Source organism: Phalangium opilio, unplaced genomic scaffold (assembly GCF_054372755.1).
Source record: "Phalangium opilio isolate 3A_F unplaced genomic scaffold, DU_Popi_V2 ptg000105l_1, whole genome shotgun sequence".
NCBI lineage: Eukaryota > Metazoa > Arthropoda > Arachnida > Opiliones > Phalangiidae > Phalangium > Phalangium opilio.
Genome location: NW_028324207.1, coordinates 5,777,501 through 5,802,500, shown reverse-complemented (window position 1 = coordinate 5,802,500; position 25,000 = coordinate 5,777,501). Strand labels below are relative to the sequence as shown.

Below are 25,000 nucleotides of genomic sequence, written 5' to 3'. Positions count from 1 at the left end.
TTGAAATTGAAGTCTGTTTTTGTATGGGTGATGGTAATCTTCCTAGTCTGACTCTTGAAGTTGTTCGGTAAGTATTGGCCGCAGGATCGGGTAGATTGGTTTAAGTTTGCCTCAAATGCTTAACACAATTGGCCTCCACCTGTTGTACTTCTTGTGCCGTGTTGGGTTCAGCGTAGTCGCTTTGAGGCACCGTACTGTGTAGGTGTGTCGGACGTATTTGGTGGTGAGTTCTCCGCAATGTTTTTCCGTCATTTATCTTCAGGATATACGACAAGGGCTCTTTGCTTCCGTGTAGTACTTCTGCAGGTTTCCATTACCGTGGTCCGACATGGTAATATACTGGTCTCCCGGCCTTTAGGGTTTCAGGTATTGTGCGGTGCGCGTGATTTTGACGTTTAATCATTGGGTTTTTTAATCCAGTAAGGTTTGCGAATATGACAAGTTGAAAAGTGCGTTCGAAGTGTTTGTTTTGTTTATAGTTAACGGTGTTCAGGTACGGCGTCCTTTTAACATCTCGCTGGGTGACGGTAGCTTTCCAATGGGCGTCGAACGATATTCCATAAGAACATACTGTAGGTCACGACCTTCCTGTTGCGCTTTGATTGCCAGGTTGTTTATTGTTTGTATGGTTCGTTCTGTCATACCGTTGCTTTTTATGAATGGTATGCGCTGGATGTTACGTGTTCTACTGCCCATTGTTGGAGTAAACCCTTGAAAAAGCTCGAGTTAAAGGGAGGACCATTAACAGACACCTATTTCTGCGGAGCACCATATCGACAGAATTGTGGATTTAGGAACTTTATTATCGCTTTATCATTAGTGCTTCGTAACACTCGAGCTTCTACGCATTTGGAGTAATAGTCAACTAGAATGATCAGATTTGTATTATTGATGTGGAAGAGATCCGCACCAACAGTGTGCGAGGGTAGCTGAGGTACATCGTGAGGCGTAAGCGCATAGCGTGTTGGAACGATCCCTTTTTTCGGCAAGTTGTACAGTTCTGGACATACTTTGTGATGTCTCTTTTCATTTGTGGCCAGTAGAGATACAGCTTGGCTTTAGATAGGCACGCGGTTATTCCTTGATGAACTAAGTGAATTTGGGTCATGGCATCACGGCGGAGCACTTCGGGACGTAAAGCGCATCCCCTCGGTAAATTAGGCCTTCTGATACATGAAGTTCTTCTTTTATCGCCCAGAACGGCTTTAACTCGTTGTGTAATTTTTCGTATGCAGATGGCCATCCTTCTTTTATGTAGAAAAAATCGTTTGTGCAGCTGGCTCAGATGCGGTAGCGTTGTTGAATTGAGTTTGTTTTCCTTGAAACAGAGCCACACTCCCGGCTCATCGGTTTCTAAGTAGGATGAGTCAATTTCTGTCGTGGATTGAGGAGCGCGTGACAACTTGACGGGCACTTGTAAATGAGTGCCAGGTATGTGAACCATCGTTATTATTTGGCATCTGAGCAGGCGAAGAACAAAGCGCTGGATGCGTGGTGAGAGTCTTAATGATGACAATTAAAGGTTTATGATTGGCCTGTAGGATAAAGGGGACTCCAATGACATAATAGTGGGATCTTTCGCACGCGTAGACTATGCCTAGAAGTTCACGTTCTATTGGCGCGTAGTTTAGTTGAGTGCGGGTGAAAGATGTTGAAGCATACTCAACAGGTTTACCATTTTGTAGTAGTACTGCACCGACGCCTATTAGGCTGCTTTCTACTGATATTGTCCTGGTGGCTTGCGAATTGTATTAGGCCAGTACTGGGGACGAGGAGATTAGACGTTTAGGTTTTAGGAAGACAGCTTCCCTCTTTGCGTCCCACATGCATGAGACCTCTTTCTTCAGGAGCTCGCGTAGTGGAGCTGTATTTGTTGAGTGTTGGGGCAAGAATTTTGCCAAATAATTCACCATGCCAAGGAATCTTGGTAGTGATTTTTTGTCTGTTGGTGACGGTATTCATTGACTCGCTTGAACTTTTTTTGGTGAAATTTCGAGGCCTTTGGAGGACAGGATGTTGCCCAAGTATTCTATCTTGTCTACCACTAGTTGCTGGAAATAATTCTGACGCTGAGGAGAGACCATAAGGTAGCCGGAGGAATCTGTATCGTCCGTAAGGTGTTGCGAATGTACACAAGTAAGAGCTTGGTTCATCCAGCTCTATGTGCCAGAACGCACTTTGCGCGTCCAGGACGGTGTAGATCAGCGTAGATTTGTTGAGCGGTAGGCATTGGATAGTAGGGTTCCGGGTGTGACCTTCCTTTTGGTTTTTCCACTATTAAGATTGGGTGGACCCAATCGGTGAGCTCCGTGACGGGCACTATGATGCCTAACTGTTGCATGCGTTGCAATTCCCGTTGTACTCTTGATTGCACCCACACAATACAATAATGGTTAGCGTCCTTTTTCTACGATGGTAAAAAAAACGTTTTAAACCCCATCATAGGTGATAATGTTAAAGATAAAAAACACTTCTTGTTAAATTGTGAACTAAACTTTATTCATCTGTTTTTATTTAAACATTAGTAATAACTAATATGGATACGACTAGTATCGCTCTTTGTACAAACGCATCTTCACGTAAATAAACTTGTTCACTATACGTAACACAGAAGTGATTTTTTTTATATTTAACGATAGGCTTACCAATTATATCTGATGAGAGAATAGTAACTCTGCCAACTGAACATACCATTTTCAGCAACCCTTCATATCTAGATATCACAGTTACCACTTCCACAGTTTCCAATTTGAGCGACCATTTCGGGCAGTAGGTTTCCAATTTGATAGACCATTTTGGGCAGTAGGTTTCCAATTTTAGCGACCCTTGAGGGCAATAGGTTTCCAATTTGAGCGACTCTTGCGGGCAATAGGTTTCCAATTTGAGCTACCCTTTCGGGCAATAGGTTTCCAATTTGAGCTACCCTTTCGGGCAATAGGTTTCCAATTTGAGCGACTCTTGCGGGCAATAGGTTTCCAATTTGAGCGACCCTTTCAGGCAATTTAGGTTTCTAATTTGAGCGACCCTTTCGGGCAATAAGTTTCAAATTTGAGCGACCCTTTCGGGCAATAGGTTTCCAATTTGAGCGACCCTTTCGGGCAATAAGTTTCAAATTTGAGCGACCCTTTCGGGCAATAGGTTTCCAATTTGAGCGACCCTTTCGGGCAATAGGTTTCCAATTTGAGCGACCCTTTCGGGCAATAGGTTTCCAATTTGAGCGACCCTTTCGGGCAATAGGTTTCCAATTTGAGCGACCCTTTCGGGCAATAGGTTTACAGTTCAAGCAACCCTTTCGGGTGAGTTCAATTTACAAAGCTCCTAGAGCTAGGATTTCCATCAACCATTAATTACGGCTGATCATACAAAGCTCCGAGAGCTAGGACTTTCACCAACCCTTTACTTCAGGGTTATAATACAAAGCTTCTACAGCTAGGGTTTTCAACAACTTAAAAAAGTAAAGCTTCAAACCCATCTGGGTTATAAGTTCATTTTACAAAGCTCCTAGAGCTAGGATTTCCATCAACCATTGATTACGGCTGATTTTACAAAGCTCCGAGAGCTAGGACTATCACTAACCCTTTCGGGTTATAATACAAAGCTTCGAGAGCTAGGACTATCACTAACCCTTTCGGGTTATAATACAAAGCTTCGAGAGCTAGGACTTTCACAGACCCTTTCGGGTTATAATACAAAGCTTCGAGAGCTAGGACTTTCACAGACCCTTTCGGGTTATAATACAAAGCTTCGAGAGCTAGGACTTTCACAGACCCTTTCGGGTTATAATACAAAGCTTCGAGAGCTAGGATTTCCATCAACCATTGATTACGGTTGACTTTACAAAGCTTCGAGAGCTAGGATTTCCATCAACCATTGATTATGGCTGACTTTACAAAGCTTCGAGAGCTAGGACTATCACTAACCCTTTCGGGTTATAATACAAAGCTTCGAGAGCTAGGACTATCACTAACCCTTTCGGGTTATAATACAAAGCTTCGAGAGCTAGGACTATCACTAACCCTTTCGGGTTATAATACAAAGCTTCGAGAGCTAGGGCTTTCACAGGGTTATAATACAAAGCTTCGAGAGCTAGGGCTTTCACAGGGTTATAATACAAAGCTTCGAGAGCTAGGGCTTTCACAGGGTTATAATACAAAGCTTCGAGAGCTAGGGCTTTCACAGGGTTATAATACAAAGCTTCGAGAGCTAGGGCTTTCACAGGGTTATAATACAAAGCTTCGAGAGCTAGGGCTTCCACAGGGTTATAATACAAAGCTTCGAGAGCTAGGGCTTCCACAGGGTTATAATACAAAGCTTCGAGAGCTAGGGCTTCCACAGGGTTATAGTACAAAGCTTCGAGAGCTAGGGCTTTCACAGGGTTATAGTACAAAGCTTCGAGAGCTAGGACTTTCACAGGGTTATAGTACAAAGCTTCGAGAGCTAGGGCTTTCACAGGGTTATAGTACAAAGCTTCGAGAGCTAGGGCTTTCACAGGGTTATAGTACAAAGCTTCGAGAGCTAGGGCTTCCACAGGGTTATAATACAAAGCTTCGAGAGCTAGGGCTTTCACAGGGTTATAGTACAAAGCTTCGAGAGCTAGGACTTTCACAGGGTTATAGTACAAAGCTTCGAGAGCTAGGGCTTTCACAGGGTTATAGTACAAAGCTTCGAGAGCTAGGGCTTTCACAGGGTTATAGTACAAAGCTTCGAGAGCTAGGGCTTTCACAGGGTTATAATACAAAGCTTCGAGAGCTAGGGCTTTCACAGGGTTATAATACAAAGCTTCGAGAGCTAGGGCTTTCACAGGGTTATAATACAAAGCTTCGAGAGCTAGGGCTTTCACAGGGTTATAATACAAAGCTTCGAGAGCTACGGCTTTCACAGGGTTATAATACAAAGCTTCGAGAGCTAGGGCTTCCACAGGGTTATAATACAAAGCTTCGAGAGCTAGGGCTTTCACAGGGTTATAATACAAAGCTTCGAGAGCTAGGGCTTTCACAGGGTTATAATACAAAGCTTCGAGAGCTAGGGCTTTCACAGGGTTATAATACAAGCTTCGAGAGCTAGGGCTTTCACAGGGTTATAATACAAAGCTTCGAGAGCTAGGGCTTTCACAGGGTTATAATACAAAGCTTCGAGAGCTAGGGCTTTCACAGGGTTAGAATACAAAGCTTCGAGAGCTAGGGCTTTCACAGGGTTATAATACAAAGCTTCGAGAGCTAGGGCTTTCACAGGGTTATAATACAAAGCTTCGAGAGCTAGGGCTTCCACAGGGTTATAATACAAAGCTTCGAGAGCTAGGGCTTCCACAGGGTTATAATACAAAGCTTCGAGAGCTAGGGCTTTCACAGGGTTATAATACAAAGCTTCGAGAGCTAGGGCTTACAAAGGGTTATAATACAAAGCTTCGAGAGCTAGGGCTTTCAAAGGGTTATAATACAAAGCTTCGAGAGCTAGGACTTTCACAGGGTTATAATACAAAGCTTCGAGAGCTAGGACTTTCACAGGGTTATAATACAAAGCTTCGAGAGCTAGGACTTTCACAGGGTTATAATACAAAGCTTCGAGAGCTAGGACTTTCACAGGGTTATAATACAAAGCTTCGAGAGCTAGGACTTTCACATGGTTATAATACAAAGCTTCGAGAGCTAGGACTTTCACAGGGTTATAATACAAAGCTTCGAGAGCTAGGACTTTCACAGGGTTATAATACAAAGCTTCGAGAGCTAGGGCTTTCACAGGGTTATAATGCAAAGCTTCGAGAGCTAGGGCTTTCACAGGGTTATAATACAAAGCTTCGAGAGCTAGGGCTTTCACAGGGTTATAATACAAAGCTTCGAGAGCTAGGGCTTTCACAGGGTTATAATACAAGCTTCGAGAGCTAGGACTTTCACAGGGTTATAATACAAAGCTTCGAGAGCTAGGGCTTTCACAGGGTTATAATACAAAGCTTCGAGAGCTAGGGCTTTCACAGGGTTATAATACAAAGCTTCGAGAGCTAGGGCTTTCACAGGGTTATAATACAAGCTTCGAGAGCTAGGACTTTCACAGGGTTATAATACAAAGCTTCGAGAGCTAGGGCTTTCACAGGGTTATAATACAAAGCTTCGAGAGCTAGGGCTTTCACAGGGTTATAATACAAAGCTTCGAGAGCTAGGGCTTTCACAGGGTTATAATACAAAGCTTCGAGAGCTAGGGCTTACAAAGGGTTATAATACAAAGCTTCGAGAGCTAGGGCTTTCAAAGGGTTATAATACAAAGCTTCGAGAGCTAGGACTATCACAGGGTTATAATACAAAGCTTCGAGAGCTAGGACTTTCACAGGGTTATAATACAAAGCTTCTACAGCTAGGAAGTTCACCAACCATAACGGTATACTAAACTTTTACAGCTATTTCTTTTTAACGAAACATATTCCTTTATGATACGAATAGTACGATTCTCTGTAAGAGGCCTCGAATCTGTCTTGAAAAAGTTTGTTTCCGAACGCTAAATCTAACTGGCAATGATAGTCAGTTGAAATTTTCTCTTCAAGACCCGGCAGAAGAGACATGTTAAAAGAATCAAAGAACATTTTCAGGGCCGTTTTACTTTTTAAAAAATTTATATTAAAATCTCCAACTACAACTGTCGGAACAGAGGCATCGTATCTAATATCGAATAAAGGATTAAAATCCTCAAAAACTGATCTCAAACTCGCTCCGGGCGATTTGTACAACAAAACAACAGTCATCGGTTCATTTTCAATGGAAACATCCAACCAGCAACGTTCCACATGCGAATTTCTGAAAGGTCTATCGGTTCGCAAAACCCTATTATCCAAATCGTTAACTACATTTTCGGGTGTGTCTTTTAAATAAATGGAAGAACCAAACGCAATTCTACGTGCCGTTCTTGGCAGATAAATACCGCCCACTTCCTTAAAAGATGGCACACTAAAATCATCGGTATCTTTCTTCCACGTTTCAACAAAGCATAATAACTGGGCATTTTTTATTACCGTGTCTGCTAAAATATCTTCCAAATGCGCGTTTAAGGACTGCACATTATGAACATAAATGTAAACCCGTTCGTTCAAAAACGGTAATACAATACTCTTCGTATCCCGTAATCTTTTAAGTTCCAATTCTACTTGATTGTTTTTAGGCACATTTGGAACTTGAAATTTACCCTCAATATACAAACCGGAGGCGTTTCTAGCCCTACTACAAGCAACATATAAGTGAGTTCTTTCCAATTTCTTTCTGGGATTACAATGCACTACTACGGAAGAGTACGTATCGCCTTGACTCTTGTGTATCGTAATAGCCTCGGAAATGACCAAAGGAAACTGTCTCCTAGAGACTGAAACATTATTTTGCCTCCATTTTCTACTAAACGCCTTAATAACCTTCTCGACAGGAGTCCAAGTCCTGTTATAGTTATTCTGTTCGTACAATCCAAGACACTTTGTCTCAAACACTTCCCAACATTAGCATCAGCAAACTCAATCCAAACCCTGAACGGAATTTGTTCCCCGAGCCTATTTTTACCGTACCCTATCTTCCTTAGCCAACCTGTCGCACCATTCGTAAGTCCATCAGACGTATCGACATTGTTAGTCATCATATATCTCGCACCACAAGCGAGTGTTAGTTCTTTAGGGAGACCATAAGTATCAGACGTTGCTAACGTTTGAATTTGGGAAAGAATGTTACTTTTAACTTCGCTACTAAGATCACCATTTACAACATCTACTGAAAATGAAATACACTTTTCCGTACTCATTTTTAATAGAGTCTCTTGGTTAAATTGGTTGACTTCAACGTTAGTAGGGAAAAGATGTATCGCTTCTTTTGGCGGTACACGCTCTCTGTTTACTTCTAAACTTACGAATAAGTCTATATCATCCTGATTCATAGTTCCCACAGACATTCTATTCAAAGCTTCCGCAAACCTCTTATCATCTTTTTGCCTCATAATTTCTTCAAGCTCACTAAATTGGAATTCCTCCCATATTGGGTTACCAATTAAAGACGCATATGGATTGTCACTATCACTTTGACTTTGAAAAGCGAAATGATCCCGGACGGGTCTAAGTTGGTTAAAATCTCCAACTAAAAGTACAGAGACACCACCAAAATAATCTGGGCAACCCATTATCTCTTGCATTCTCGAGTTAACTCGGTTAAAAACCTTCGCACCAACCATTGATATCTCGTCAATAATTAATAACTTCACTTGACCATACATCAATCTACAATTGTGAAGAGTTTCACTTTCTAATCTGGAAATGTTTCCGGCAAATTGACTAACGGGTAGACAAAAGGTACTATGCAAAGTAGCCCCACCTATATTAAAGGCAGCCTTGCCCGTAGGTGCGCATCGCAGAACTTTAACCTCCGAGGGATTAGACCCTGGTTGCTTATTGTAAAATCTAGTAACAGATTCAAATATGGCACTTATCAAAACGCTTTTTCCAACACCAGCGCCTCCTGTAACAAATAGCCGTAAAGGCGTTTCTTTGCACTTTATATGGTGCAGAACTTCATAAAATATTTCTTTTTGTTTCAAATTCAGCTTTCTAACAAGGGCATTGTATTCTGAATCATTAACTAACGTGACTGATGGAGCAACAGTTTTTTCCGCATTACCATCAAGAATATCTCTGTTAATATTTCCTATTGCCTCTTCCACTGTATTAACTAGAAATTCAGAATCTTCAACAATTAAAGACCTATCTATTTCATTTTGATGTTCCAATTCAGGTTGAATATTAGTAAGATCAGCTTCAATAGCTTCACTTTCGAAATCTCTCACAGCCTGTTCAATAGCTACTTCGTCAATTTCATTATGAAATTCTTTTCTAGATTCCGTTATAATCTCAAGTCTAAGCTCATACTCAGATTTTACATCCTTTGTCAAAATATCTCTACTCTCATCACGCCAAGGCGAGAATAACATGATTTGTTCACGATAAAACTGCTCGGGATCTTTCACTAAATTGAATCTACGATACCGTATAATTTTAGAATGACCACGTTTTCTAATGAACCCTGAATCATTTTTCAGTTTTAACCATTTACCACATTGAACTTCATCGCTCTCACCGTCATCAATATGACTTTGAGTTTTCGAAACTCTACGACTTCTGGAAAATTCATACCAAGCCGCAAATTGAGCTAACGTTACTGCCTCTAAATCATCTGGCCTTTGAACATAATGGTCTAACATTCCAGAAGTGAAAACATCCAAACTATCTTTGGACAATTGTTCAAGCTCAACTTTGCTTTTGAGAATATGAACACGATTCTCGGGCACATTTGTATTAACATAAATGCAAGCCCGACTACACCTGGAGACGGGAATTTGTAAAGCGCTATAAGCGGCTTCCTGCGCGCTTACCTCGTGCGCGTTCAAAAACTGATTAGCAATCGCCTTCAACTTTTGCTTCACCGTGCATTTATCAGACTGCGCTCGTTTAGCAGCTTCACGCAGAAGCATTGACATACCACGCTGAGATTTCCCTATATAAGACACGATATACATAACCAGAGCGTAAGGATCAAGAACAAACTGAATGTCCATATTCGCTTGCCAGAGGCGCAAAGTGCACGGGTTGTACGGATTAACCCTAGTATCTTTAGGGTGTCTTTTCAATAAAACCACTTTCCTTTTGAGATCATACGTAATGGCTTTAATATAATCATCTTCGGTTATACGCAACTTTTCCAACAACTCCTCAAAACTATCTACCCACAATTCTTTTTCTTTCGATTGCAAAAGCTCATGCAATTTCTTGGAATTGTTCTTACACTTAAGTTCTTCGTCAAGAGTACCGGGTTCTCTTAAACTCGGATCATAAATAATAGTTCTAGGCATGGGAGGAAATGGAATTCCAAAACGACAAACTGAACTATCATTAACCTTCTTCCTACACGTTGTCGTGTGTTTATGCATTTGCAATGACGTTAACAAATCCCCATTATCATCGTTCAATTTACCAGCGCAAGAAATAACTTTATCAATATATTCCTCTACCTCTTTAACATTTGACAAGTCATCTTTAAGCTTAGGCGCATCTTTAATCCATATCAACCCATGTTGATGAGGAGAGCCTCTTTGCTGTATTTCAACCCTGAAGTAATAATCTTCAATAACACCAAGAGGGCCTAGCTTTTGCAGAGCTTTAAGAAGAGCCCGAAAACGGTGGTCAAAATATCTAGCACAAGTAACAGGATCATCCTGAATCAACTTTGCTTTTTCCGAAAAACTTAAATTGCCAATTTCATCATTCGCTAAGCGATCCTGACCCGAAGTCACCCTCAATATGTTCAAAAGCTCAGGCCATTTGCCTTCCGCAGCTGAAAACGTTATAAAAAAGGTAGCCGTACCAAGCTGCCTAATCATAGCCATTAACTCTTTCTGCCTATGCTGCCAATATGAAGGCGAGGACTGCAAATTTTCTAATACTCTAAAACCATCATCCTGCTTAACAATTGAATCGAGTGCACCAGCAGACGATAAAAACCCAGCAGTGTAGTTTGAGCCATCTTTTCTCTTCGTTTTTCTCATACAAACTTGTATGGAATCTCTAACTTTCATAGTTTCCAACTTAACAAAAGTGTAAAACAATTTAGACGGATTTTTAGCACAACGCCTATCAATATTACGAAGCTCCCACTTAGCAATGTCCCCAAAACTACCTTTAACCTTAAGGTCTCTCTTCTGACCCACATAAATACTGGGGAATGACAATTCCTCCGCGTCCTCGTCATAGAGTAAAGACATTGGCGTTTGACCTTCACCAGGAGCAAACTTAACATGCATGGTATTAGTGGGTAGGAAATCAGACAATGACACTAACAACGTGTCTTGATTCCCAACTGGGAATGAGTTAACTTCGTTAGATTCATTCCAAATTTCATCGCTATCATTCTCATTCTCTACATTCATTGACCCTTGTGGGTTTTCACTTACTGTATCACCATGGTTTAACTGACGGTCATTTTCGTCAACAATAAATTCAAGTTCTTCTGGAATTGGATCTAATATATCGCTCCTAACGGTTATCCCATGTTTAATATACAACGGTGTTTTCACCAAAACCTTAAGAGCTTCGTGCATTTTTTTCGGCCTAACAGTTTCATACAAATAGGGTGTATTATATTGCATTCTCCTCATAAACTCAATTTGAATAGTATCTGTTTCACGAGGTAACCGTGGTAACACTGACACTGTAGACTCTACATTTATAGGAACGTTGACCACGTTTCCCTTAATCCCCCTTTGTTGATCACAACCTAACCTTCTTATTTGCATAAAAGGTATTCTTGGTGAAATCATTCTTTCCTCCAAATTAGACAAATTAACTAGTTCTGCTGGAATTTCAGGGAATTCAAATCCATTTTCTCTGGAAAACTTGGGGATTTCGTTCTTTTTCACAGCTTTATTACAAGTACTACATAAAAATACTTTGTCACCTAATTCACGGAACAGCCAAAAGCACTGTAGACTTAACAAAGCTACCCGATGCTTTAAAAAAAAGACCTGAGCACCCTTCACATGGCCACGTTGGACCTTCCTTAATACTTTCAAAATAAGTCTGCTCTATAAACAAAGGATTTGTCCTCCTTTCAGCCATAGACAATCTATTTCTAGAACGCTCTGGGTTTCTAACATTTACATTTTCACGCCTGGCAGCCTTACTCAACTGATTTTTAACACGCTCAGTTTCAACGTACTCCAAATCTTGACGTTTACTAGCCATAGCCAACTGACTTTTAACACGTTCAGTTTCAACGTACTCTAAATCTTGGCGTTTATTAGCCATAGCCAACTGATTTCTAACACGTTCAGTTTCAACGTACTCTAAATCTTCGCGTTTACTAGCCATAGCCAACTGATTTCTAACACGTTCAGTTTCAACGTACTCTAAATCTTGACGTTTACTAGCCATAGCCAACTGACTTTTAACACGTTCAGTTTCAATGTACTCTAAATCTTGGCGTTTATTAGCCATAGCCAACTGATTTCTAACACGTTCAGTTTCAACGTACTCTAAATCTTCGCGTTTACTAGCCATAGCCAACTGATTTCTAACACGTTCAGTTTCAACGTACTCTAAATCTTGGCGTTTATTAGCCATAGCCAACTGATTTCTAACACGTTCAGTTTCAACGTACTCTAAATCTTCGCGTTTACTAGCCATAGCCAACTGATTTCTAACACGTTCAGTTTCAACGTACTCTAAATCTTGACGTTTACTAGCCATAGCCAACTGACTTTTAACACGTTCAGTTTCAACGTACTCTAAATCTTGGCGTTTATTAGCCATAGCCAACTGATTTCTAACACGTTCAGTTTCAAAGTACTCTAAATCTTCGCGTTTACTAGCCATAGCCAACTGATTTCTAACACGTTCAGTTTCAACGTACTCTAAATCTTCGCGTTTACTAGCCATAGCCAACTGATTTCTAACACGTTCAGTTTCAACGTACTCTAAATCTTGACGTTTACTAGCCATAGCCAACTGACTTTTAACACGTTCAGTTTCAACGTACTCTAAATCTTGGCGTTTATTAGCCATGGCCAACTGATTTCTAACACGTTCAGTTTCAACGTACTCTAAATCTTGCCGTTTATTAGCCATACTTAACTGGTTCTTAACTCTTTCGCTTGCTCTATACGATTCATCCAGCCTTTTAACTCTCTTGCTCAGTATACCAACTTGGTGTTCCCTTTCACGATATGACTCATTCTCCCGCTTTTTGGCCATTGATCGCGCCTCTTTCATTCTATACTCTTCATTCTGTCTCAAAATTCTCATTCTCTCTAACGGATACACATTACCATGGGACGTACAAGGTAATTGTTCATCGCTCGCTACCATTGTCGAACTATTTGCTTTATTACTAACTAAATTCATAGGTTCATCGTCAGTAACCAACTCTGAGTTTACAAAAGAGCGATCTGAACCAGAACTACCGTGGCCGACTGGCGACGCCATAGAACTATCAAACATATTAGGACTGGACGTTCTAGCACCGCTCCCTTCACCCTTCGCTTTTTTCTGAGCTGCTAAAACTCGTCTCCTTTCATTTTCTCTCTTTTTAAACTCTGGATCCGACCTTTTTGCCCTCATCCTTTCCCTAGCTTTACGCTTTCGCATTTCCTCCTTACTCTCAACATTATCTTCCTCCATTTTACATACAAAAATTCAAATACTCACAAAAAGAAGCGGCAAAAACCTGCTGGCTCTTTAAAACCACTTAATTTCACTTAATCTCCAATTTTCAACAACAATAATATACCGGTAGTTTAATTGACAACCTACTAGCATAGAAATTCTCATTAAGAATGGCTCCCGCGGAGTAAAAAGGTCAATTTTCAACTAGGTGGGCGTTATCTCATCAGATTTGAAAAATATCATTTTTTATTTTTTCGGACTGTTATCTAAAGCTAGGTGGTTTTAGGTCAAACAAACGAGTAGTGTATACACAATAGTGGAAGCTTTAGTCTTATTCAAAACATAAATATCAATTTTAATCTCTTAAATTTGCTTTAAAATGTTTATTTTGGATTTTTCTAAAGCAATCTTAGAATTAAAGCTCATAAAATATTTTTTAACAAAGAATAAATGTTTAATATTCTTATTAATAATAAATCAAGAGGATTAAAAAATGTCAGTTTAATTTAAGCTTTTATCATTATTACATTCTACAGCTACACTACTCTTACACAAACAAGGAGTATAAACCCATTAGTGGAAACAGTATTTTTATTCAAATATGAAACATTCCCGCTTATATTTATCATCTCTGGACATTGGAAAAAATTAACTCCATTACTCCTAGGTATGCACAGGATTTTAGTCCTTTATAACTCAAATTCATCTGATTATGTTTTAAAAAAATGTTTCCTTATCATTGTGGTGTTTCGGGACGGTAAAAAATATTTAAATACGCCGCTTATAAAATATATAGTTTCAACTTCTTAATTCTTTAAGAAAAGAAATTGAAAACACCCAAGGAGTATGAACAGAGGTGTGGAAGTTTCAAAAATGGCCGCGGATTGAAAACATCTTTCTAATAGTGTACCAACAACGCGAATGTGCATAAAACAGGGAAACACAACCTACCTCACTTACGATAGTTTCGCACTTACCAACCGTTACCTCTCTAACTGAGACAGTGACACAACAAACTGCATTTGTTATTTATCCTAATTCAACTCCTCTACTCCGTCTCTATTAACATCAATACTCGACCTATTTTAACTTTCTAGAGTTTCCATGATTAGTAATACAGTGGGCTAAATTCTTAAATACTCGCTCTGTATTAACTATGAAATGTGTACAGCGTATCGACTTTATACGCAATCTTCATTACTCGTCCTATATAAACTTTGACTATTAACATCAATACTAGACCTATTTTAACTCTCTAGAGTTTCCATGATTAGTAATACAGTGGGCTAAATCGTTTATAGAAACGTTATTCTATTATCATTTGAAACTTGGCTAATATAGACATTTTAAGTGCAGCATGCACCCTTTGTTTCGCCCTACCCAATTAGGTAGAATATAAGGATGTCGAACTACAGTTAAAAGCAAGAACAACCGCAATTGCGAAAACCTTTGGTGGATAACTAACCCTAGGGAGGCTAGACATTTCTCGTAACCCTAGCTGATCGCCGCGAATGTCTTAAACCCCACGATGACGATGGAGTTAGAAGCCAATGAGGCAGATTGGTGTCTATGTGGAATAGACGGAAGACCAGTAGATGGTGGAAATTAGAAGCCAGTATGTACAGACTGGTGTCCAAGTGGGATGTACAATGACCAGAAGATGGTGGTGATTAGAAGCCAGTATGTACAGACTGTTGTCCGTGTGGGATGGACAAAGACCAGAAGATGGTGGTGTGAGAACTCAAGTAGAGGAACCATTTCCGTGACTGTGAATGCAGTTCGGAAATGGCGAACACGTTTGCTCCGATTTGGAAACTGCGAACGCGGTCACGTGGGTGTAACAACAGACACACACACAGACAGGCAGAAACGATCGTAACAGCACCTCTCCGTGACATACGTCACTCGGAGAGGTAAAAAAGTCTGTTACTACTGCCCGTTTACCATTAGCTCTTTTACTATTCTACAGGGCCGGTAGGCCCTTGTAGATATGACTTGATACTCTTTTGTAACGTTAAAGCAAAATTCACATGCTTTTACCATTTTTCCTATGGAGATTAACATGGGGTTTTTCGTGATATTTAGCCACCTCTAACTGAAAAACTAGAGCGAAGTTACTTTTCGGAATACTCTTAATTTAACAATTATGTATTCAAGGTGTGCTATCGGCTAGTTTAATTTAAATCAATTAACTCTAAGTATGTTAATTTTAGTTAATTCTGAAAGTACGTCAAAATTACTTTTGAGTCAGACTATCTAGCAGTAGACGCTGACAGATTACTTTACTATTTCATCCGAGCTTGAGCACCTTTATATGTATTTTCTAATTAACTGTAGCACCCTTAATAAGAAATAGGTCGTTATCAGGTCGAATTTTCGTCTAGAAAAGTAATTCAGGTAAATAATTACAGTTAACAGAGGTTTTTATATCATTTAAAGTAAGTTTTTGAACGTTCTTTACGGCCAAGGCTTAAGTTGTATTTTAGTTTGTCTATGTAATATAGTATTTATATAGTCTTTCCCCTTTCAAGATAAAAAAAGCTCATTTCCAGCTCTGTATTCCAAAAATACGCAGTCTGCTTCGTTTCCTGCTACAAACAAATATATGAGGACTGAGGTATACAGGGTTTCATTATTTGTTAATCTCACCAAAATGCTACTAATTGTGAAGGTGTGTGATATATTTCCTTAAACTAAACCAATGTAGAGGAATTTCCATGTTTACATCAGCACAGATTCTCTCAACGTAACCACGTTGGAAACGGAGAGTTACGTATGAGGTATACTGGGTTTCATTATTTGTTAATGGTTTAGAAATCAACGGTAGTGTTTTCACCCTGTGAAGAATTCAACTTCAAAATATTACAGGAAAGATCACAAAATGTTCAATGTGGTTTCCTACGGCAGTTAAAAGAGTGGTGTATAGGTTACTGGTTAGCGCAGTTCACTCAACATTCTCATTTGAGGACAGGTATACGCGGTTTCATTATTTGTTAATCTCACTAAAATGCTACTAATTGTGAAGGTGTGTGATATAATTCCTTAAAACTAAACCAATGTAGAGGACCAGATTATTCGTTAAAACAATTTTGGTCCTATTGAATCAGTTATACTGTGATGTTACGTTATCATTTTATAAACTATTTGTTACCAACAGTGGATTGTTTAATTCATAAGTAACAGTGGTGCTGGTTAATCCAGGAGGACAGTGTCGTTATATAATTTAATTAGTCAAATAATTTTCATGTTTACATCACAGATTCTCTCAACGTAACCACGTTAGAAACGGAGGGTTACGTTGTTTGCTATTTCCACAGTCCACGTTGCCGTTTGTTTATTGGTTTAAATTGCTATGAATTGTATAGGTATTTGATTTAATTACTGGTATTCAAGCTAAACTATAGAATAACATCATTCATTAACATATTGTATAGATAATCTTTACCACAAACCTAGCACAGGATATGATAAAAATTTAACGCAATGTGTTGGAAATAATAAAAAACTCCTCTAAACATTAGAGTTAAGGTGAATTATTTATTAAAAGTCATTTTATAAGCTTAATGAGCACTGACGACAAGTTAATTTCAACGTAATTAAGTGTAATTAACGTGAAATTAAACCCCGAATGTACATTTTTTTTGGATGAAAACTCAGATAACTCTTAAATGATGTCCTTGATTAAGATTGTATCTAACCAAGCCGTTGGTAAAGCCCCATGTTTTCTCTTTCACACTTAAGCTAATTTAAATTATCTCGAAAGCACCTTAATAGGCGCGAAATTCAAAAGTTTAGGGTAAAATAAGAATCGAAAACTCCACTAAAAATTGCAATTAAGGTGAAGTATACATTTAAACTCATTTTATAGCCTAAATGTACACTGCCAAAACACAATCCTACGTTAATTTTAACTCAATTAAATATAATTAACGTGAAATTAAACCAAAATATACATTTTTGGATAAAAGCTCAAATAACTTTTAAATAAACTGTTTAAACTACCCAAAAGTTTAGGGTACCATAATGATGAATATATGGCAAAAATATTAAACTGCACTAAACATTGCAAATAGGGTAAAAAATTCAAATAAATTTTAAGCTTAATCCACTCTCACGAACCACGCTCAAATTAAGATTAAAACATCACAAGTTTTTCGTACAGCCACAGTAGTTTCCTATTTCACTTTCAAATTAATCTAAATGATCATTAAAATACATCAAAAGCGCATACATTAAAATTTTAGGGTAATTGCAATTTAAGTTAATATTTTATTGAAACTTTTATTATAAAATAAATCCACACAAGATAAACAAGATAAGCCGTTAAATTAAACTCAATCAAGTATAATTAACCTAAGAAAACATTAACATGTACAAAAATGGGCCAAGCCTCGCTTCGTGCCCTCTCCGCCCTAAAAAGTTCTGAGATCCCATGTAGAGCCAAGTCTGCCTTTTGTTCTCATTCAATCGCCAATTGAACAATTATGTTATAAATTAAGTCCTTTTCCTAATTAATAACCAATCTTCTTTGACTCTATCATTATTATACATCTTTGTTCGTATCAAAAAGATCGTGACTTGGCAATCGCAAGTAAGTAATATTAAAAGGAAGTCGAAGGGATATTCACTAAATCGTTTATGGTCGAGGGGATATGTACAAGTTTATAAGATGAGTCATGCACAACCCTATGTACAAATTATATGGTGAGTTATGCATAACCCTATTTACAAGTTTATAAGGCGAGTTATGCATAACCTTATGTACACCTGCGCTTGCCAAGTCACGATATTTTTGATACGAACAAAGATGTATAATAATGATAGAGTCAAAGAATATTGGTTATTAATTAGGAAAAGTACTTAATTTATAACATAATTGTTCAATTGGCGATTGAATGAGACCAAAAGGCAGACTTGGCTCTACATGGGATTTCAGAACTTTTACGGCGGAGAGGGCACGAAGCGAGGCTTGGCCCATTTTTGTACATGTTAATGTTTTTCTTAGGATCTCACTTCTTTTTGTAGACCCTCTCGTTATACTTCGGTAGTTATATTAAAACAAGACCCTCTCGTGGTACTTCGTTTGCCAATATAATCGCTAACGTTTGTCCATATTTACGCTGAATTACCCCTTTCGACCCGCAGAGAATATGCAATAAAGATTGTACGCGATATCCTAATAAAAGAATGTAGCATCAGTTACGACACATTTCTATTAAACTACTACTCCTATTAGCTTTAATATATATTTAACTTTCGGTTAACTTTGGACCATTACGTCCTTTCATCAAGAACACACACTATTTCTGTTGAAAAGACGGCAGCGCCATCTAGTTTTAAAATAAAGAACTAAAGAACAATTTTATAAAAAATTCGGGATGTTTTAATTTTTCTGTGCTTTATAAAATAAATGAAAACTAAATCCTGAATTTTAAGTTTCTATCTCCTCTAGAAGTACCTTAGAATTTTGATGATCGGTGAGTGAGTGAGTGAGTGACAAAATAAGGTAAATTTCACCTGCGATATTTCGAAAAGCATATAGGGTAGGAACTTGAAATTTGGAAACAATAGCTAGGATTGACAGTCCTCGCGGCAAGCAAAATTTCAGACTTTCACCTATACCCATCACGAAGTTACAGTGGGCTTAAAAGTGCCACGAGTTGCTTCGAGAAAAGGATGTCAGTGCTCGACTTGGCTGGGAGCACGGCAGTGCTCCCAGAATGTGAAAGATTCGTGTTTTGGGTAAATTCATGGATACCTTATAATTAAACTAACAAATCTTTCACCCAGCCTCCATTTTCCTGTTTAATTCTTACGATTAATTAAATTGTCATTTAAAAGCTTTCTTCCCCATTTTGAAAAGAGAGCCATTGAAAAGGCGTGATATTTAAAAGTTTTGGGGCAAAGTAGTGATTGTTCTGCAAGAGTCAAACAGTCACTCCTCTAAAGTTTGCAGAATTTCTTGTTCAAACTCGTATAATAAACTGAAATAACACTAGTAAAAGAAGATAAGCCGTTAATTTCAACTTAATGATCATATTTAATTAAAATTAATCGAAAACAACAGGTTTTTTTTGGGTAATTATAGATAACCCTTAACTGAAATAACAAAATAAGATTAAACTACGCCAGTTGTTCTTTCAGCCTAAATGTTTTCCTATTTAACACTAAAATTAATTACATTATCACTATAATGCATTAATAGGCTCCAAACACAAAATTTTAGGGTAAGGAATGTGTCAAAATGAAACTTTTCCATTTAAATTTTAATATATCATTAGCATAGTTCGCCAAATCACCAGCAACAATTTAATCTGGCAACATTCAATGTAATAATGTTGCCAATAAAACAAGGGCGTCTAGCCCATAACTAAGCCATATCACTAGCCATCTCTCGCTATCCCTAATTCAATAAATTTTCTTCTACTGAAATACCACCTAGCATACCAGTCAAGTGGGGGGAGCAACAGAAAATTTTAAAGCACAGTCTTACGATAAGTCTTGGAATTTGGGCCTCAAATTACAACCTCTAATCGAATCCGTTTGGTACACATCAACGTCAACGTAAATGTTCAATGTGATTACCATTGTGGTGCAGGCACTCTTCATCTGTCCATGTCTTTCAATTACTTTACAAGCAACGAACTCATGACGCAGGAAGTCCAAGTAAATGCCTTCAGAGATTTTCTTATCAAGAAAAAGGGTCCGATAATTTGGTTTCCAAGAATGCCCTCCCAAAAATGCACGTTATGAAGGTTTAAGGTACCATCCTTAAATAGCCTCGTCAGAGAACAGTACCTTTCTAAAAATAATGGATCGGCTTCAATTAGTTCACGCAAAGGTTTTGCCGTTTTGGGTAATCCTCGTAAACATCATGTTCAATTTTCCCTGGTTTGAATACACTGGCATTTTGCTAAAAGACGAGACTAACTAATTAAATTCGGTCCTAACTGCTACGTAACGACGATTAGTTTTCACTACGGCCTTTTTTCTCGGTTCCTCAGACAACTCGGACCTTCTGCTTCAAAGTCATTCCCAAAGAAACCTTTATGTTTTCTTTATTTTGTTCATAGTTTAAGGTTAGGGGGCCGACCTTTATTACAATGGTTTCTTTTTTCGGTATTTGTGCCTTTTTAACAGGCGTATTGTTAAAATTGTAACACTACAGAAATTGTATTTCAAATGGGACCGGCAATACCGCAACGCTGAGCCGAAAAACTGGATGGTAATTGTTTGGACCTATAGGGTCAGGACATTGGAGGACCAAACATACCGTGGTGTCACGTGTCGAATGTTAAAGCGACCTTCACCACTATACATACTATGACCTGCTGCTCAAGCTGACAATCTTTGAAAACTCAACTTTGAGGAACTTCCGGTCTTTTTAGATATAAAGGGGCTTTCAGTGTCGCTAAGTAGTAGAATTACAGTAGTTGGTCTCGTTTCCTAGCAAAATGCCAACTTATTCTAACCAGGAAAAATTGGGCAGCAAGTTTATTTTGGGTGAAGGTCGCGGTAACATTCAACCATAGAGAATTTTACACATGTGTAAAATTCTCTCTGGTTCAACTAAAGGTAGTGCTTTATGCCGAACGGTCTCCACACCGACATTTGGGTGCGAGGACTTTCGTCATTTCGATAGTGCAAGATCGTGAACGTAGAAGAGACTGTATAGTCTGTAATGAGGATACAGACTTTGACATCGTAGAAAGTTTTGAAGCCAATCTCATGCTTGTAGTAGAGCGGTGGAACAAGAAGTTGCACTAAGCCATTCTACTGTTCGTGCCACTTTACAAGGGCATTACTACAGGCATAATCATATCCCCCTACATCAAGCCTTAACGGACGAGAAGTACCTAAGACGGCAATACCATTAGTCTTGCCATGCGTCATGAGTTTAGTGGTTGCAAATGTAATGCAAGACACGGACAGTCATCTGGAAGAGTGCCTCAACCACAATGGTAGACACTTCGAATATTTACGTTGAGTTGTTTACTAAACAGTTTAGAGGTTGCAATTTGAGGCCCAGGTTCTAAGACTAATCGTAGGACTGTGCTTTAAAATATTTTGTTGCATTCACGCATATTCTCCTGTATTCTTTGTGTATCTTGCCACTCGTTGTCACTTAAATACAATAAAACATGAATTCTAAACATTTATTTACACCCTGTATAATTTAGCACGACATCACCCGTTGGCAGTATTGGAGGTTGTACATAAAGGAAGCTGTTGGTCTGATCTCGACAACACTGTATATGTATACTGTCATTTTTGAACTAACTTCATATATAAAGTACAACATTATATGCTTTTCGAAAACTATGTTATTGGATATGAGTTCATATAATTAACTATACTTAAGTACTTCTTTAAGCTATTAGAAATAGATCAACCCCAAATGTATGTTGGTACAAAAAACATGAAATTATTCAAATTTTAATTACATTAAGACTGAAGGGACAGATATTATAAAAAAACGTCTTGGTTTGGACCAAGGCCGAAAAAACAAACGATATGTCTGAGGTTTATCAGTTGACTGAAGTTTCAGATATTGCAATTTCTTTTTAAATTACTTTTATTCCTTTAATCCTTAATCAATATTTAATTCAATCAACTTATTTTTACTGTTAATCGATCTATTCCCTCTAAATTAATTTCAAAAATTACATATCTACGCTTTTTCAAGAATAATTCCATTTTCCGAAAACATTTTATCATGAAATTAATTATTTTGAAGGGATTTCGTGTCGATGATTACTAAGTTGGAAGCACAGTTTTAATTCTTGTTGCCTTGACAAATTTTCAAGTTTGCACCAAAAAAGTTTAAATCTGTTGTAAGTTGCTGGGAAGACTGATGTCAAGAAATTATGATAAAGAATTTATTTTGCTCAAACTAATTTATAAACTTATGTTGTCTACTTAAGACAAAGCAACAACCTCGGTCCTGTCTTGTTTCTTTTAGTAGGTAGCTCTCCTTTTATGCACTGGAAAAATATGATATCGGTGTAAATATAACCAAAGGAAAGGGTAAAGTTTACATAAAAAGAAATACTTCTCAGTTCCGATGACTTGTTATTTCCTGAAGAAATAAAATGGTTGAACACATCATACCTTACCAGAACTGCCATGGACCGATCGTACACAAATTACATAAGGAGAAACTAAAACACTGGGGCGATGCCGCCATTGGGGTCTTCTCCCTCTCGCCTAGAAGCACCGCTAGAGGCAGTGCGAGTTGACTTTCCTCCCGCCTGTAGTGAACTTTGGCACCGTCTGACGATGGCCCTTGGTGCAAGGAAGAATACCCCAATGGTCTCCTCGCCCCTGTGTGTTTTCGGAAATGGTCTCTACGCCTGATAAAATCATTCCGCGTAATACGTAACCGGTGTACAACTTACAAGTAACGCCAACAATGTAGTAAGGGGTGATGACGTTCCAAATCTAGATTGAGTTATGGCCAAGAAGCTTTGAAGTTCGGAGAGGGAAACTGCAGTGCAACCTTTCCTTCATAGTCGCGACAAAAAAATGTAACATTTCGATATTCGAAGTTAAATGTATAAATTCGCGTCCCCAATATATGCATCCACTATCAAATATTTACATTTTCCTTTCGAGTTATATCAAAGATCGCTTGCTCTTTTTAGACACTTCGTATAATATTTCAAATATTCAATATTCGTCACCCAACACGTACTCCCTTCAAAATAATTAATTTCATGATAAAATGTTTTCGGAAAATGGAATTATTCTTGAAAAAGCGTAGATATGTAATTTTTGAAATTAATTTAGAGGGAATAGATCGATTAACAGTAAAAATAAGTTGATTGAATTAAATATTGATTAAGGATTAAAGGAATAAAAGTAATTTAAAAAGAAATTGCAATATCTGAAACTTCAGTCAACTGATAAACCTCAGACATATCGTTTGTTTTTTCGGCCTTGGTCCAAACCAAGACGTTTTTTTATAATTCTAATTGCCACCATGATCTTTTCTTCTATTATAAAATCTTAACCTGATTATTTAACAGTGTATTTAACTTTCGGCTCAGTCTGAACCGTTGATGTCTCTTCATTTCAGACACGAAAATCAGAGCCCAAAGTTTACTGATTGTATACCAAAATCCCCCCAGCCAAAATCCCCCCGGCCAAAATCCCCCCAAATCTTAAGTAACGGACAATATCCCCCCAATGTAGGACAAAATCCCCCCAAATCATTATAACAAGACAAAATCCCTGCAAATCAATATAACAAGACAAAATCCCCCCCAAATCATTATAACAGGACAAAATCCCCCCAAATCATTATAACAAGACAAAATCCCCCCTAATAATTATAACAAGACGTAATATTGTTAAATGATTTATAAAATATTACTAGCCTAACCAAACCTAACCTAACATAACAGTAACGTTTTGGAAAAGGCGTAACATTGTTAAATGATTTGTAAAATACTACTAACCTAACATAACAGTAATGTTTTGGAAAAGGCATATTATTTGATAAGTCAATGATGCTAAACATTTATATTTTGGAAAAGGCGTAACATTGTTAAATGATTTATAAAATATTATTTGAGAAGTCGGTAGGATTTCGGTATGAGGTCAAAAATCATTTTAGAGCAAAATCAAGCACACCATTCGATAGAGCGTAAAATTTAGATCTAAAAATTCCCAGCTTTTTTCAAATTTCCAAAAAAAAAACCAAAAACATTTTTTGCAGTATAGGTGAACAAGTTCAAAAACATCAGAGGGCCAATAATTTGGCACCTTTTCCAACCTAACCTGACCTAACCAAACCTAACCTAACCTAACCTAACCCAACCCAACCCAACCCAACCTAACCTAACCCAACCTAACCTAACCCAACCTAACCTAACCTAACCCAACCCAACCCAACCTAACCCAACCTAACCTAACCTATTCGGCCTCTTAAGTGAAAATGAACCCTAACGTTAAACATCAATATTTTGGAAAAGGTGGCAATTCTTATGGGGGATAAGATTTTTTATTTTTGGAAATTTGAAAAAAGCGGCGGCCATTTTAGATCTAAATTTTACGCTCTATCGAATGGTGTGCTTGATTTTGCTCTAAAATGATTTTTGACCTTATTCACTCATACCGAAATTGTACCGAGAACTCAATGAAGCATAACATCAATATTTTGGAAAAGGCGTAACGTTGTTAAATGATTTATAAAATATTACTAACCTAACTTAACCAAACCTAACCTAACCTAACATAACAGTAATGTTTTGGAAAAGGCATATTATTGGGGAAGTCAATGAAGCTAAACATCAATATTTTAGAAAAGGCGTAACATTGTTAATTGATTTTTAAAATATTACTAACCTAACTTAACCAAACCTAACCTAACATAACAGTAATGATTTGGAAAAGGCATATTATTTGAGAAGTCAATGAAGCTAAACATCAAAATTTTGGAAAAGGCGTAACATTGTTAAATGATTTATAAAATATTACTAACCTAACCAAACCTAACCTATCCTAACCAAACCTAACCGTTAAATATCATTTGGAGGGATTTTGTCTTGTTTTAATTATTTGGGGGGATTTTGTCTTGTTATAATGATTTGGGGGGATTTTGTCTTGTTATAATGATTTGGGGGGATTTTGTCCTACATTGGGGGGATTTTGTCCGTTACTTATGATTTGGGGGGATTTTGTCCGGGGGGATTTTGGCTGGGGGGATTTTGGGTCACACCCAAGTTTACTTCACCTCAGGCCTCAATTATTTACTCTTTGTTTCACTAAGCCTATTGCGGATAATACTTGATATAACCGCCCGAGTCTAGGTCTTAGTTTTCTTCATGAAAT

The 25,000-nt window shown here is 38.0% G+C and overlaps 1 long non-coding RNA gene across 7 annotated transcripts; it reads left to right on the top strand.

Annotated features, from left to right (window-relative positions):
• Positions 1-15,427: 15,427 nt before the first annotated feature.
• Positions 15,428-21,367, top strand: LOC149627883 (uncharacterized). 7 transcript variants are annotated; one of them, XR_016374325.1, is made up of 4 exons: positions 15,428-15,562; positions 15,697-15,782; positions 15,873-15,945; positions 16,034-18,594. It is a non-coding gene; the product is annotated as an uncharacterized LOC149627883 (long non-coding RNA). The 7 variants fall into 7 exon arrangements; XR_016374321.1 differs by having other exon boundaries at positions 15,697-15,945; XR_016374324.1 differs by having other exon boundaries at positions 15,470-15,603; positions 15,697-15,945.
• The last annotated feature ends 3,633 nt before the right edge of the window (positions 21,368-25,000 follow it).